A 16269-nucleotide genomic window follows, 5' to 3' on the forward strand; every position below is an offset into this window, starting at 1 on the left:
CTACAATTATAAGTTTCTTCACTTACTTGAGGAGGAGGAAGTGAGGGGGTGGGTCAAGAAGAGTGTTTAGGAAAATTTCCTTTTCATGGAAACAGGAGTGGGGGATAACTATCTGTCTCTAACACTTTGACAAGATTCTTGTTCTTCAGCTTAATATCTGTATCAGGGATCATTTTTTATGTTAAAACATACAAAGTACATGTCACTCCTCTCAGATAGACAAGTAATAGACACTATTCCCCTTCCTTCCCATCATTCCATGTACTTTGTGATCTTTAAGCATGACAGTGATGTAATGGTGAGCAGGAATATTTTCTCTACAAGTACTTGAGGGAAGTCAAAGACAATGATTTTTTTGAGATTCATCGCTGACCCAGTGGCTTTTAGGCCTTTAGAGTTCAGTTGGTTGAAAAGATTACTGTTCCAGTTAGAAAATAATTTTGACAAAAATAACACCTTGGTATGCCAGATAATTCTCCATCAGTAGCTTCTGCATCAAATTGCTTATAAGTTAAAAAAAAAAAAAAGAGGCTATTTTTGGTCCTGATATATGTTGAATATTTGAAATAATCTATTTTTTTGAAGCATGAATCATATATCTGTATCTACGGTAGAGACTGCGCCATTAAACCTTTGCTTGCAATTATGCTGATAAGGTATGAGACTGTGTATGGAATATATTTGGCATTTTCACTAATTTTAGGTAGGGTGATGACTATTAAAAGCTTAGACTGTGGAAATACATATATACGTTTATAACTTTATTATTCAATGGGCATTAAATAGTTCTATGTATGTGATTGTCAACAGTGTATTAAACTCCAGGTTCAGACTAAAAGAGAGAAAGACTTTTCAAAACAAGACAAAACAAGAAAAATTAATATTAAAATTCCAACAAGGGCAAGACTTCTTCCCCTAAATATTCTGCTTTTGGAGTAGAATACATTTACTTCCTGTTTAGATGATAGAATGGATTAAAAAAACACTACCTATCAATATGCCATCTATACGCTGCCTACAACAGACACACTTTAAACACAAAGACAAAACTATATTAAAAATCAAAGGTTGGAAAAAATATATCAAGCAAACAGTAACCAAAAAAAGGACAGGCATAGCAATACTAATCTCAGGAAAAATAGACTTTAAGGCAAAATCAACCATAAAAGACAAGGAAGGACATTATATTAGGATTAAAGTGACAATCCACCCAACAACAGGGCTTTGAAATACATAAAACAAACTAACAGCATTGAGAAGAGAAATAGATAGTTCCACAATAATAGTAGGAGATTTCAATATACCACTTTCAGTAAAGGACAGAATATTTAGAAAGAAACTCAGCAAAGATACAGAAGGTCAAAATCTACCAACTTGACCTCATAGACATATATTGTACACTCCACCCAACAGCAGCAAAATACACATTCTTTTCCAACACACATGGAACAGTCTCCAGAATACACCATATTTTAGGCAAAAAAGCAACCACAATAAAATCCAAAATATTTAAATAATACAAAGCACTCTCTCTGATCACAATGTCATAAAAATGGAAATCAGTAACAGGAAGAGCAAGAAAAAAATCACTTATATAAAAACTGAATGACATCCTGTTTAAAAACCACTGAGTAATAGAAGAAATCAAACAGGAGATTAAAAAATTCCTAGACATAAATGAGATTGAAAACATATCATGCTAAAACCTTTGGGACACAGCAAAGGCAGTGCTCAGAGTTCGATGCACAGAAATAAACACACATCAAAAAAAAAAAAAAAAAAAAAAAGCAAAAGAAACCCCACAGCCACCAGAAGAAAGGAAATAATAAAGATTAGAACAGAAATAAATGAAATAGAGAATAGAAAAACAATAGAAAGAATCAACAAGACCAAAAGTTGTTTCTTTGAAAAGATCAGTAAAAGCGACAAACCATTGACCAAACTGACAAAGGAAAAACAGGAGAAGAAGCAAATTACCCATATGAGATGGGGGACATTACAACACAGCCAACTGAAATAAAATGGATCATAACAGAATGCTACAAAAAAGTATACTCCAACAAATTTCAGAATCAGAGGAAATGGAAAAATTTCTAGAAACATACTACCTGCCTAAACTAACACAAACTAAGACAGAAAACCTGAACAGACCCATAAAAAGAGAAGAGATCAAAAAAGTAATAAAAAATATTCCAACAAAAAAAACCCCTGGACTGGACAACTACACTGGAAAATTATACCAAACATTCAGAGAAGAGCTCATACCAGTACTACTCAAACTATTTCAGAGCATAGAAAAGGAAAGAATACTTTGGAATTCATTCTATGAAGCCAGCATAACCCTGATATCAAAGCCAGGCAAAAACACCACAAAATAAGAAAATTACAGACCAATATCTATCATGAATATAGATGCAAAAAGTCTCACCAAAATTCTAGTCAATAGAATTCAACATCATATCAAAAAAGAATACACTGTGACCAAGTGGAATTCATACCAGGTATGAAAAGATGATTCAACATTAGAAAATCAAATAATCTAATCCACCACATAAATAGAACAAAAGAAAAGAATCACATGATCATCTCAGTTGACACAAAAAGGCATTCGATAAAGGATAAAGTCCAACACCAATTCCTGATAAAAACTGTCAATAAAATAGGAGTAGAAGGGAAATTCCTCAACATAATAAAGGACATGTGTACAAAACCAATAGCCGGCATCATTCTCAATGGAAAGAGACTGAAAGCATTCCGCCTGAGAACAGGAACAAGACAAAGATGCCCTTTATCACCACTCCTATTTAACATTGTCCTGGAAGTCCTAGCTATAACAATAAACATGAAAAAGAAATAAAGTGCATCCAAATTGAAAATAAAAAATAAAAACTGTCCCTATTTGCAGATGATATGATCCTACACATAGAAAAGCCCAAAGATGCCACAAGAAAACTACTGGAATTAATAGAAAGACTCAGCAGAGTAGCAGGATACAAGATTAACATACAAAATCAGTTGGATTCTTATAACTAACAAACAGAACTTAGAAAAAGAAATCAGGAAAAAAAAAATAACATTAATAATACCCCTAAAAAGATAAAATACTTAGGAATAAATCTGACCAGGGATGTAAAAGACCTTTACAAAGAAAACTATAAAACACTACTGCATAAAACCCAAAGGGATCTACATAAATGGAAAAACATACCATGCTCATGGATAAGAAGATTCAACATATGAAAATGTCAATCCTACCCCAAGGGATCTATAGATGTAATGCAATCCCAATCCAAATACCAATAGCGTTCTTTAACACGATGGAAAAACTAATCACCAACTTTATACAGAAAGGAAAGAGACCTCAGGTAAACAAAGCATTATTGAAGAAAAAGAACAAAGCATGAGGCCTCACACTAATTGATCTCAGAACCTACTATACAGCCATGGTAGTCAAAATAACCTGGTACTGGTACCACGACAGACACATAGACCAATGGAACAGAATTGTGAACCCAGACATAAATCCATCCAACTACGGTCAGGTGATCTTTGACAAAGGACCAACAACCATTAAATGGGGGAAAAGGCAGTCTATTTAACAAATGCTGCTGGCAAAGCTAGATGTTCATCTGTAAAGAAATGAAATAGGACCCATACCTCACACTATACACAAAAACCAAGACAAAATGGATCAAAGACCTAAATATAAAACCTAAAACGATAAAGATCATGGAAGAAAAAACAGGGACAACACTAGAGGCATAATCACACATGGCATAAATACAGTATAAGTCATAACTAACAATGCACAGACACCAGAAGATGAACTAGGTAACTGGGAGCTCCTAAAAATTAAAGACTTAGGCTCACCAAAAGACTTCATCAAAAGAGTAAAAAGAGAACCTACAGACTGGGAAAAATTTTTTGGCTAGGATATATCCAACAAGGGTCTAATTTCTAAAATCTATAGTATACCTCAACATCTCAATGACAAAAAAGGCAAATAATCCAATTAAAAAATGGGCAAAGTATATGAACAGACACTACACCACAGAAGACATTAAGGTGGCTAATAGACACATGAGGAAATGCTCACGATCTTTAGCCATTAGAGAAATGAAAATCAAAACTACAATGAGATAACATCTTATCCTGACATTCCTGGCACAAATAAAAAAAAATAGAAAATAACAAATGTTGGAGAGGCTGCAGGGAGATTGGAGCTCTTGTGCTCTGCTGGTGGGAATGTAAAATGGTACAACCACTTTGGAAAATGATATGGAGCCTCCATAAGAAGCTAGAAATAGAAATACTATATGATCCAACAATCCCACTCCTAGGAATATATCCTAGAAAAATAAGAGCCATCACATGAATAGACATATGCATACCTATGTTTATTGCAGCATTATTCACAATAGCCAAAAGATGGAAACAACCTAAGTGCCCATCAACAGATGAATGAATAAACAAACTATGGTATATACACACAATGAAATACTACACAATGATAAAAAACAATGACGAACCCACAAAACATCTCACAACATGGATGAATTTGGAGGACATTATGCTGAGTGAAATAAGTCAATCAAAAAAGGACAAATATTGTATGAGACCACTATTATAAAAACCCAAGAAAAGGTTTACACTCAGAAGAAACACGATCTTTGATGGTTACGAGGGAAGGAAAGGGTGAGGAGGAGAAATCACTAACTAGATAGTAGACAAGTGGTAATTTTGGTGAAGGGAAAGACAACACACAGTATAGGGGAACTCAGCACAACTTGACTAAAGCAAAGTCATGAAAGCTTCTTAGACACTTTCACACACCTTGAGGGACTAAGTTACTGGAACTGAGGGCTGGGGACCGGATCTTGGGGAATATCTAGGTCAACTGGCATAACATAGTTCATAAAGAAAATGTTGTATATCCTGCTTTGGTGAGTAGTGTCAGGGGTCCTAAAAGATTGTGAGCAACCATCACGTTCGGAGCAAAGGAGAATGAAGAAAACCAAAGACACAAGGAAAATATTAGTCCAAAGGACTAATGGACCACATGAACCACAGCCCCACCAGCCTCAGCCCAGAAGAACTAGATGGTGCCAGGATACCACCACCGACTGCTCTGACAGGGATCACAATAGAGCGTCCTGGACAGAGTGGGAGAAAAATGTAGAACAAAATTCAAATTCAGACCAAACCCAGACCAGACTTACTGGTCTAACAGAGACTGGAGCAACTCCCAAGGACATGGCCCCCTAACACCTTACTAATTCAGATCTAAAGCCACTCTCGAAGTCCAGTTTTCAGTAAAGCGCATAGAATTATACACTTGTTTTGCCTTTCACTATATGTAAATTTTACCTCAAGCACACACACTCCCTTTCCCTCACTCATTTACTTATACATTGCAATTCTACTACATTCTTTGAATGGCTAAAATGAAAAAAAAATCAGACAGTATTAAATGTTGGTGACACTGTAGAGCAATTGGAACTCACTGATTCCGCTGTGTTAATCTGGATAACCTCTTTGCACTATCTATTGATTCTGAACATTTACAAACCAAAGGATCAAAATTACACTCTTAGATATAACATGACTTAAATAAAATCTGTATATATAAATATTCACTCAAAGACATGTGCAAGAATGTTCCTAGTGGCATTATTCATAGCAGTTAAAAACTGGGACAATTCAAAGTTCCATTAAAATGCAATGAATAAATAAATTGTAGCTATAAATGTATAATGCAAGTTTATATTTTAATGGGAATGAACATACCACAATTACATGCAAATAAATGGATATGTCTTACAACACAATGTTAAATAAATGGAAAAATAAATTAAATACATGTTAAATAAATAGCAAATAAATGGAGCCATACATATTATTTGATTCCATTTCTATTAAATTAAAAAAATCATCAGAACCGATTTGTAGTGGTAGATGTCAAATTAATGTTTACTTTGGTTGGTGCAACAAATAGACTGGAATATGAGGAAGGCTTCCACCTTTGATGGTATTGTTCTACTTCTTGATGTCTGTGTTGGTTTTATGGTTTGTGCTCATTTTGTGAAAATTCATTGAGTTATTCATTATGTGGTTTTCTGTATGTATATCATCATTCAAAAGTTTACTTTAAAAATCCTCATAAACTATAGTTTTCTCCAAAATTAAGAGTGTCTCTTTTCTTCTGTCCCCCTGCTCCTTATAGAGCCTTGTCCCAAAGGTCTTGCAGTTGGCTCCAGAAGAGTGATAAATTATTAATACACAAGATATGAAAGTAACAAGATATTCTTTATAGATTAAAGTGGCACACTCTCGTGAAGTTTTGAAATCAATTTCTTCTGCAATCTTATCAAAATAACCAACGTATTATAAAAAAAAGAAAACCAAAATATTACATCCATGTTCAGATATAAGGAAAAAAATCTCTGTGAACTGAAACTAAGTAGAAACATGGAATGTTTATAAATAGACGCATTGAACATAGAACGTGGGTCCTAAAACTATAGACCGGCTGAGGTCTGTGTCCAGAGCAAATAATGAGCTGCGATAGTTTAGCTATTGTGGGTTAAAATGAACCAATTTTTTCTGTGTGAGTTGGGGAAATAGGGTCAAGTTTACTGTTTGATTTCAAGGGCTGAGATTTAGTATCCGCACTCATGCAAAGTCTGAAGGGTGAACTTTTCATCACCTGCAAGGGCTCTAACTTTATTTAAAGGCTGTGACCCTAGATAAGCATTGGTTCAGACACTTGGATAGCAGGAAATGCTTCAGTCACCTACTGGTTCGTTCCATAATTGAATCTGCCATGACCTCTTGGGACGGTAACAGCCAGGTATAATTATCAGCACTGATTCTGGCTCAGGAACTTAGAGTCCTGGATAAAGGTGTTCCCCAAATATATGGATAACTAAAGTTGATCATTTAGAGAGGGAGTGATAAAACAAAAACAAACAAACTAAAAAAGAATTCACTCAAAATGAGCCTGCAATGCAAATTTCCATGAAAAAAATCCCGAGAACAAAAAAAATTAATAATCTAAATGTTTATTTATTCTATATGTAATTTACTTTATGTAAGCCAATCTGAAGACTTTAAGTGTTTCAAGGATGTTCAAAAAGATAAATGAAGGTAAAATTTCCTTCAAAAAGTAGTATGAAAGAAAATCTGGCAGAATTTAGAAAAGGCCAGGTACATATATAGAAAGAGTCAACTAGAAATCTTGAAAATGAAAATAGTAATCATTTAAATGGAAAATGCAATAAGTAAATAAACTCTGTAATAAATGCAGTAAAATGTTAATATAAAATGGGAGACGAGGGCTTTTGATGCCTTAAAATTTTTGCATCTATTTATCATTGTATAAAAATTATAAACCAAGCAAGACAAGAGGAGGTGATTGAGATATAGAAATAGAAAAAATGAGATAAGATTCTTGTATTAGCAGCAAATATTACTGCTAGGCAACTTTGTGTTTCCTTGTGTTAAAGAGACATACACCTTTAGTCTGCACTTGGCCGTATATAACAGAAGGAAATGTAAAGTTACCTAGTCAAAAAAAAAAAAAAAAAATGTGTAAGGAGGATGAAAGAATTGGGGCCATGAATGCAATACACCAGTAATTAATATTTTTTCTGTGTTTCTTTTGTTTATAAATTTGTTTCTTTGTTTCATTATTATATCTTGACTGTTAGAAATAAAGCTTCTGTGAACCTTCTTGTCCAAGTCTTTATGTGGATGCATTTTCCAAAGTTTCTCATTTTGGTTTTGATTATCATTTCCTGATGGCCTAAGATGGTGATCTCACTTGTCTGTATCTTTTTTTGTGAAGTGTGTGTGTGTATATTTTACTTCATTTTGTTACTGGGTTGTTTGTCTCTGATAAGATAGTTGTAAGTTTTCTTTAAGACTTGTTAAGATATATAGATTTTGAATATTTTCTTACAGTATGTTACTTGCCTTAAATTTCCTTAGAGATTTCTTTCAAAGAGTAAAAATTTTTAATTTTCATGAAATACAATGTACAAATTATTTTTCTTTTATGGTTTATGTTTTTGTGTCCTCCTAAGAAATGTTTGCCTCTCCAAAGGTCATGCTTTTGTTGTGTCCTTTATTTTAAAAGCTTTATAATTTTACCTGTCACACTTAGATCAATGATCCCTTTCAAGTGAATTTTTGTACATGACATTAGGTAAGGGTCGAGGTATATTCTCTTGCAAAGGGATATCCAGTGGTTTTATCACCGTTGTTGAAAAGACTTTATTTTGCCCATCAAATTACCTTGATATCTTTGTCAAAAATAAATTGACCATATACACCAAGGTTTGTTTCTGGACAAGCAATTGTGCTTTATTGATCTAAATATCTAGTCTTGTGATAATACCACATTATTTTTATCTAAATATTTTACTGTGTTTCAGGTGAAGGTTTACAGAGCAAAATGGTTTCCCATTCACTAATTTGTACACAGAATGTTCCAAGACGTTGGTCACAGTCCCCTCAAAGTGTAGCACTCTCCCCACTTCCACCCTGGTTTCCCAGTTACCTTTCGTTTTTTTGTGCCTCTTCCTATCTTCTTGTCTTTGCTTGGGGGCAGATTTTGCCTTTTTGGTCTCATATAATTAACTATTCTAAGGAACTTGTTCCTCTCGGGTGCTACTTATTTTGTAGGCCTGTCTATTGTTTGGCTGAAAAGTGGTCTCCGGGAGTGGCTTCAGTTCCATGTTAGAAGGGTGTCTTAGGGTCATAGTCTTGGGGGTTCCTCTCTAGTCTCTATCAGACCAGTAAGTCTGGTCTTTATTATGGATTTGATTTTTGTTCTACGTTTTTCTCCCGCTCTGCCCCCCGCCCCCGAAAAAAACCCTTTGCCAGGGAGTCGGTTCCAACTCATAGTGACCCTATAGCATAGAGTAGAACCGCCCCGTAGGGTTTCCAAGGAGTGGCTGGTGGATTCTAACTGCTGACCTATTGGTTAGCAGCCGAGCTCTTAACCACTGTGCCACCAGGGCCCAGGATCCTCTATTGTGGTTCAGGTCAGATGGGTCATGTAGGCTGTGGTTCATGTAGTCTGTTAATCCTTTAGACTAGTTGCTCCCTTGAGTCTGGTTTTCTCCACTCTCCTTTGGGATGAAACCAGTAGTTGTATCTTAGATGGATGCTTGCAAACTTTTAAGACCCCAGACGCTACTCACTAGGGTAGGATGTAGAACATTGTCTTCATGAACTATGCTGTGCCAATTGACTTAGATGTCTCCTAAGTCACTTTTTTTTTTTTTTTTTTTTTTTTATTACTGTAGTCTTGTATATTAGGGCTACTCTGACAAAGTACTACAAACTGGGTGGCTTAAAACAACAGAAGCTTATACTCACAGTTCTGGAGGCTAGAAGTCCAAAATCAAGACTTCAGCAGGGACATGCTCTCTCTGAAGGCTCAAAGGGGAAGAATCCTTCCTTGCATCTTCTAACTTCTGGTGGTCTCAAGTTTCTTGGGTTGTGGCAGCGTAACTAATCTCTGCCTCCCATCTTCACATGACCATCTTCCCTCTGTTTCTGTTTTATCTGTGTCTCCTCTTCTTATAAGGACACTACTCATATTGGATTAAGTTATTCAGTATGACTGCTGTTAACTAATTACACCTGTAAAGACCCTATCTTCAAATAAGGTCACATTCACAGGTATCAGGGGGTTAAGACTTGAACGTATCTTTTCACAATTCAACCCATGACATTTTATATTAAGTATTGAAATCTGGTAGTGTAACTCCTTCAATTTCATTCTTTTTCGAAATTGTTGAAATTCAATATGACATTTCAGATTAGTGTCTGTGAAAAATCCTGGTCTACCTTGCCAATTTTTCCGTATGCACTTGAATATATGTGTAGCCTGCTATTGTTGGATGAAATGTTCTAAATAAATAAAGTTGGTTGATAGTGTTTTCTGAGTCCTCTATGTAGTTCCTGATTTTTAATCTTTTTTTTTTCCCCCATAATTTCTGCCCTAGTGAGTTTCTCTATTTTCCTTTTTAGTTTTGTCAGTTTTTGCTTCATGCCTTTTGAAACTCTTTCATTGCTTGTGTACACATTGAGGATATTTATATCTACGTGATGGATTGACCCTGTAATGTGAATTGTCCATTTTCATCCCTGGTAATATTCCTTCCTTTTCTGAGATCTACTTAGGTATTAATACAGTCATTCCATCTTTCTCATCATTGATATTTGCATTGTATATATTTTTCTTTTAGATAGCATGAAGTTTGATTTTTTTTAATTGTAATATCAAATTAGGTTTAAAAAATGGCCTCAGTTGAGATGATGTATCACTAAGGCCTAAGAAGTATCTCACAAGGCAAAAAAATTAATCTTTGCAGGTGTGGTAGTTAACATACATGTAAGTACCTAATGGAGTATATGTTTTCCATCAAAGGGGTAAGTACCTCCAAGAATATCTTCTTAACTAAGGACAGGAAAGGTATACCTGGTAATGATGTAGATTGAATTCTGGTATAAGGGAGATGGGCTCCAAACCACCTCTGAGCACTTCTCCCTAGAGAGGCCTCCTGGAAGGTCTGAACACAGCCCTGCTGCCCAGGTCTTGACCCTGTGTGTTCAGGCTCCCCAGATTCCAGGGTCAACTGAAAGTGCTAATAAATGACTGTCAGCATCACTTGCCTGTGTGGGTAGTCTTCTTGCCTTCTGCCATCCTAGGACCAGAGATGGGAAGCCTTCCACTCAGATAACTCTACCTGGATTGACAAAACTGTTATCCAGGAAGACAATGGTCTGCGTTTTAAATGGAATGTTAAGGCCATTTACATTTGCTATTATTATCAATATGGTCGCATTTGAATCTACCATATGGTATTTATTTTCTATTTTTTTATTTTTTCAGTTCCTTTGTTTTTCTTTTCCTTTCTTCTTTTGTAATAATTAAGTATTTTTCCTATTCCATTTATGTCTACTTGCTACTTATTAACTGTGCTCTTTGTTTTATTTTTAGTGATCTAATGTTTACAATATGCATCTTTTGTATATCATAGTCTACCTTCAAACGTTAGCAAACTGCTTCAATTACAGTGTAAGAACTTAACCACAGTTTTTTTCCTTCCTGTTTTGTGTTCAATTTTTCTCATGTATTTTAATTCTATATATATTATAAACCCCCAAATACAATGTTATTGATTTGCTTTAAGCACTCTGTTATAATTTAAGGACATCAACAAATGAGAAAGTATACTTTTATATTTCCGCACACAATTACCCTTCCTGGCACCCATCATTTCTTTATGCAGATCCAGTTGTCAATCTTTTATTATTTATCTTGTACCTGAAGAAATTTGTTGATCATTTTCTTTACTGCAGGTCTGCTTTTTTATGCTTTCCTTCAGTTGTTTGTCAGAAAAGTTATAATGTTGCCTCTTTTTGATACTTGGTTTTGCTAAGTATGGAATTCTAGGTTTACAGTTTTATTTCTTTCTTACAGATCTTTACTCAATCTTTTTCTGGCTTGTGTAGTTTCTGATTATAAGTCTGCTGTAATTCTTATTCCTGTCTTTCTGTACTTAATGGATTTTTCTCCCTCTCTCTCCAACAATTCCATTAACATATTCTCTTTTTTAATGGTTTTCAGCAATTTGTTAATGATATGCCTTGGTGTGTGTGTGTGTGTGCACACATGCATACTGCTTGGTTTCCTTTGAGATTCTTTTTTAATGGTTTTTGGCCATTTGTTTCTTTAAATACTTTTTCTTCCCATTTTCTCCTTCTATGACTCCAATTGCACATATGTTGTACAGCTTGACATTGACCCACAGATAACTGAGGCTCTGTAATTATATATTTTAAATAATTTTCCCTCTGTGTTTACTTTTCGTAAATTATTTTGTCTTTATTTTATCAATTCTTTTTTCTTATGGGATGTCTAATTTGCTTTTAATTCATCCAGTAGCATTTTTATTTCAGATGTTGATTTGTTATTTCTAGAACTTCATTTTTATATCTTTTGTTATGTGTGTGTGTGTATATCTGAACATACTTATATGAAGAATTCCTGTAAAGCTTTTATTTGCTAGTTCCCTCATCATCTTTGAATTTCTATTGTCTGGATTTTCTCTTGCTCATTGATAACATTTTTCTGCTTTTTAGCATATCAAATAATTTATTATTGAATACTGGACATTGCAAATGTTACCTTATTGAGTATCTTTATTTTATTGTCTTCTTTCATAATTGTTGGGCTTTGTTTTGGCAAAAGTTACATAACCTATAGATTAGTTTCATCCCTACAGATCTATTTTTAATCTTTGCTAAATCAAGTCTAGAGTACTGTTAACACCAGGAATGTTTATGCCCCACTACTAAGTTCTGATCCTCTCTGGTATCTTTACTGAACACCTCCGATACTAACTAAAGATTATCCACTCTGACTGGTAGCAGATCAAATTTCTCCCCACCCTGTGCGGGTTCTGAGAATTGTTCAGGTTACTATTATCTGGTCACTATTTTTCTGGCTTTTCAGAATTCCTCTTTATAAATGTGTGGCCTAATAACAAATATAATGGGACTTCTATGCATTTTTCTGGATGAATTTTCTACATAGATTTTTTTTCTTTCCGTAAGTATATCCCACAAAGTCCAGGCCACTTTACATCCCTGAACTCTGTTCTTACTCTCCTCAATATAGCAGATCTGCGGCCTACCAAGTTCTGTTTGGGCTCATTCTCCCTTTGCCTGCAATCAAAAGTGATTGTTATGCTGTTAGGTGCTGTCGAGTCGGTCATGACTCATAGTGACTCTCTGTACAATGGAATGAAACACTGCCTGTCCTGTGCACTACTCGCAATCATTTCTATGTTTGAGCCCATTATTGCAGACACTGTTTCAATCCATCTTGTTGAGGGTCTTCCTCCTTTTTCACTGATACTGTGCTTTACCAAGCATGATGGCCTTCTCTGGGGATTGGTCCCTCCTGATAACATGTTCAAAGTAAGTGAGATGAAGTGTCACCATCCTTTGCATCTAAGGAGCATTCTGGCTTGTGATGGTTAAGATTGTGTGTCAGCTTGGCAGGGTCATGATTCTCAGTGTTTTGGCAGTTGTATAATGTGATCACTTCCCTAGTGAGATTTGATATGTGATCACCCCCATGACGGGATCTGCTGTGAGTAGCCAATCAGTTGAAAGGGAGTTTCCTTGGGTGTGTGGCCTTCATCAGATATAAGTGAACATTCTGGCAAAGCTCAGTGGCTTTTTGCTTGCACTGGAGACTGCAGGTGGCTCTTGTTTGTCTGACTTCTGGTTCTTGGGACTTGGGCTAGCAGCTTACCTGCAGTCTTGCCTGTCAATCTTAGGATTCATTGATCTTCGCAGCCTATGAGCAAGAGCCCTGTTCTCTGACCTGCTGACCTTGGGTTCACCAGCCTCTGTGGCTATGTGGATCAGGAGAAACCTCTATCCTGACCCATAGACTTAGGACATTCCAGCCTGTACAACAATGTAAGTCATTCCTTAATATAAATCTCTCTCTATATATGTATACACTTTGCTGGTTTTGCTTCTCTAGAGAACCCAGCCTAAGATATGGTTGTACTTCTTCCAAGACAGATTTGTTCCTTCTTCTGGCAGTCCATGGTATATTCAGTATTCTTCACCAACACCATAATTCAAAGGCATCAATTCTTCTTTGGTCTTCATTATTCATTGTCCAGCTTTTACATGCTTATAAGGTAATTGAAAACACCATGGCTTGGGTCAGGCGTACTTTAGTCCTCAAAGTGACATCTTTGCTTTCTAACACTTTAAAGAGGTATTTTTCAGCAGATTAGCCCAATGAAGTGCATCATTTGATTTCTTGACTGCTGCTACCATGGGTGTTGATTGTGGATCCAAATAAATGAAATCCTTTACAACTTCAGTATTCTCTCCATTTATCATGATGTTGCTTATTGATCCAGTCGTGAGGTTTTTGCTCTCTTTATGTTGAGGTATAATCCATACTAGAGGCTGTAGTCTGATTTTCATCAGTAAGTGCTTCAAGTATTTTTCACTTTGATCAAGCAAGGTTGTGTCATCTGCATATCCATTAATGATCAGAAGTTGCCTCTAGACAAATAACTGGGGCATTGGTAGGGCACATGCTATTCATTTCACTCTTCTTAGGGATCAAAGTCTTGTGCTGATTGTTGTTTAATGCCTATAAACATATTTTTCAAGTATTCCAATTTTGCAGGGAGAGTTTAAGTTTAGGTTTTATTGCTTCATCATGGTTGGTAATGGAAGGTCATATATATATTGAAATGTATGTTTCTTGCTTCTTTCTGGTTACTAATTACCTATTCCCTTTAATACTCCCTTTCCTCATTATGAAATACCATCAGGAGAATTATTTATTTTTCCTATTTAACAAGAAAAGGAGCCCTGATGGCACAACAGTTAAGCGCTCTGCTGCTAACCGAAAGGTTAAGGGTTGGAACCCACCGAGCAGTTCCGTGGGGGAAAGACCTAGTGATCTGCTCCCATAAAGATTACAGGAAAGAAAACCCTATGGGGCACTTCTGCTCTGTTACATGGGGTTGCTATGAATTGAAATCAACTCAACAGCATATAACAACAACATATAACAATAAGGGCGGATACATTAAATTGTGTTCTCAGTTTTTTTATGGAATTAAATGATACATTAAATAACAGTAATGAAACTAATGTTCTTTCGGGCACACTCATGAATTTTAATGAATATAATTGATTTCCCATGGCACAAAGTAGATCTGTGAGTCCTTCTGTAACTTTGTCTCGTTAATCTCTAAACTTTTTCTCTCAATCCACTATAATCATCAGTTGACACTAGGAAAAATTTCTTACCTACTCCATTCTTCTAATAACATTTACACAGATTGTTTCTATTTCTATTTGGGATTGAAACTGGATGAATTCATAGCACGTTACATTTTTATTCAATGATAAATCTTCCTTACTGACTGTCTGGTTATGGACTGTTTTAGGTATCTTTATGTATGATGTTTAAATTGAGCTTTACACGCACATGCAAAAAAAATGTAAGGTATATAATAATGAGTACATTCTACAAATGAAGACATAGGCTCCTAGAAGCTAAATGACTTGCTTAAGTTTACATTTGTTGTTGTTAAGTGCTGTTGAGTTGGTTCCGACTCATAGCGACTCTGTACAACTGAACAAAACACTGCCCAGTCCAGCTCCATCCTCATAATCATTATGTTTGAGCCCATTGTTGCAGCCATTATGTCAATTTGTCTCGTTGAGTGTTGTCTTAGTTATCTAGTGCTGCCATAACAGAAATACCACAAGCGGATGGCTTTAACAAAGAGAAGTTTATTTCCTCACAGTAAAGTAGGTTACAAATCCAAGTTCAGGGCATCAGCTCCAGGGAAAGGCTTTCTCTGTCTGCTGGCCTTCTCATCAATATTTCCCCCAGACTAGGAGCTTCTCCACACAGGGACTCCCAGTCCAAAGGACACGCTTTGCTCCCGACACTGCTTTCTTGGTGGTATGAGGTCCCTCTGCCTCTCTGCTCCCTTCTCTCTTTTATATCTCAAAGAGATTGCCTCAAAACACAATCCAGTTTTGTAGATTGAGTCCTACCTCACTAAAAAAACTGCTGCCCATCCTCCCTCATTAACATTATAGAGTCAGGATTTACAACATACAGGAAAATCACACAATACCAGGAATCATAGCCCAGCCAAATTGATACACACATTTTTGGGGGTACATACTTCAATCCATGACAAGGGTCTTCCTTTTTTTTTGCTGACTCACTACTTTACCAAGGATGATGTCCTTCAACAGGGACTGGTCCCTTCTGATAACATGTCCAAAGTATGTGAGATGAAGTCTCACTATTTTTGCTTCTAAGGAGCATTCTGGACTTTCTTCTTCTAAGACAGATTTGTTCCTTTTTCTGGCAGTCCATGGTATATTCAATATTATCCACCAACACCATAATTCAAAGGCATCAGTTATTCTTTGGTCTTCCTTATTCATTGCTCAGCTTTCGAGATTGAAAACATCGTGGCTTGGGTCAGGCGTACTTTAGTCCTCAAAGTGACATCTTTGCTTTTTAACAGTTCAAAGAGTTCTTTGCAGCAGATTTGTCCAATGCAATACATCATTTGATTTCTTGACTGCTGCTTCCATGGGCGTTGATTGTGTAACCAAGTGAAGTGAAATCCTTGAAAGCTTCAATCTTTTCTCTGTTTATAATGACGTTGCTTATTG

This window comes from Trichechus manatus, unplaced genomic scaffold (genome assembly GCF_000243295.1).
Source record: "Trichechus manatus latirostris isolate Lorelei unplaced genomic scaffold, TriManLat1.0 scaffold00071, whole genome shotgun sequence".
In the NCBI taxonomy this organism is placed as follows: Eukaryota; Metazoa; Chordata; class Mammalia; order Sirenia; family Trichechidae; genus Trichechus; species Trichechus manatus.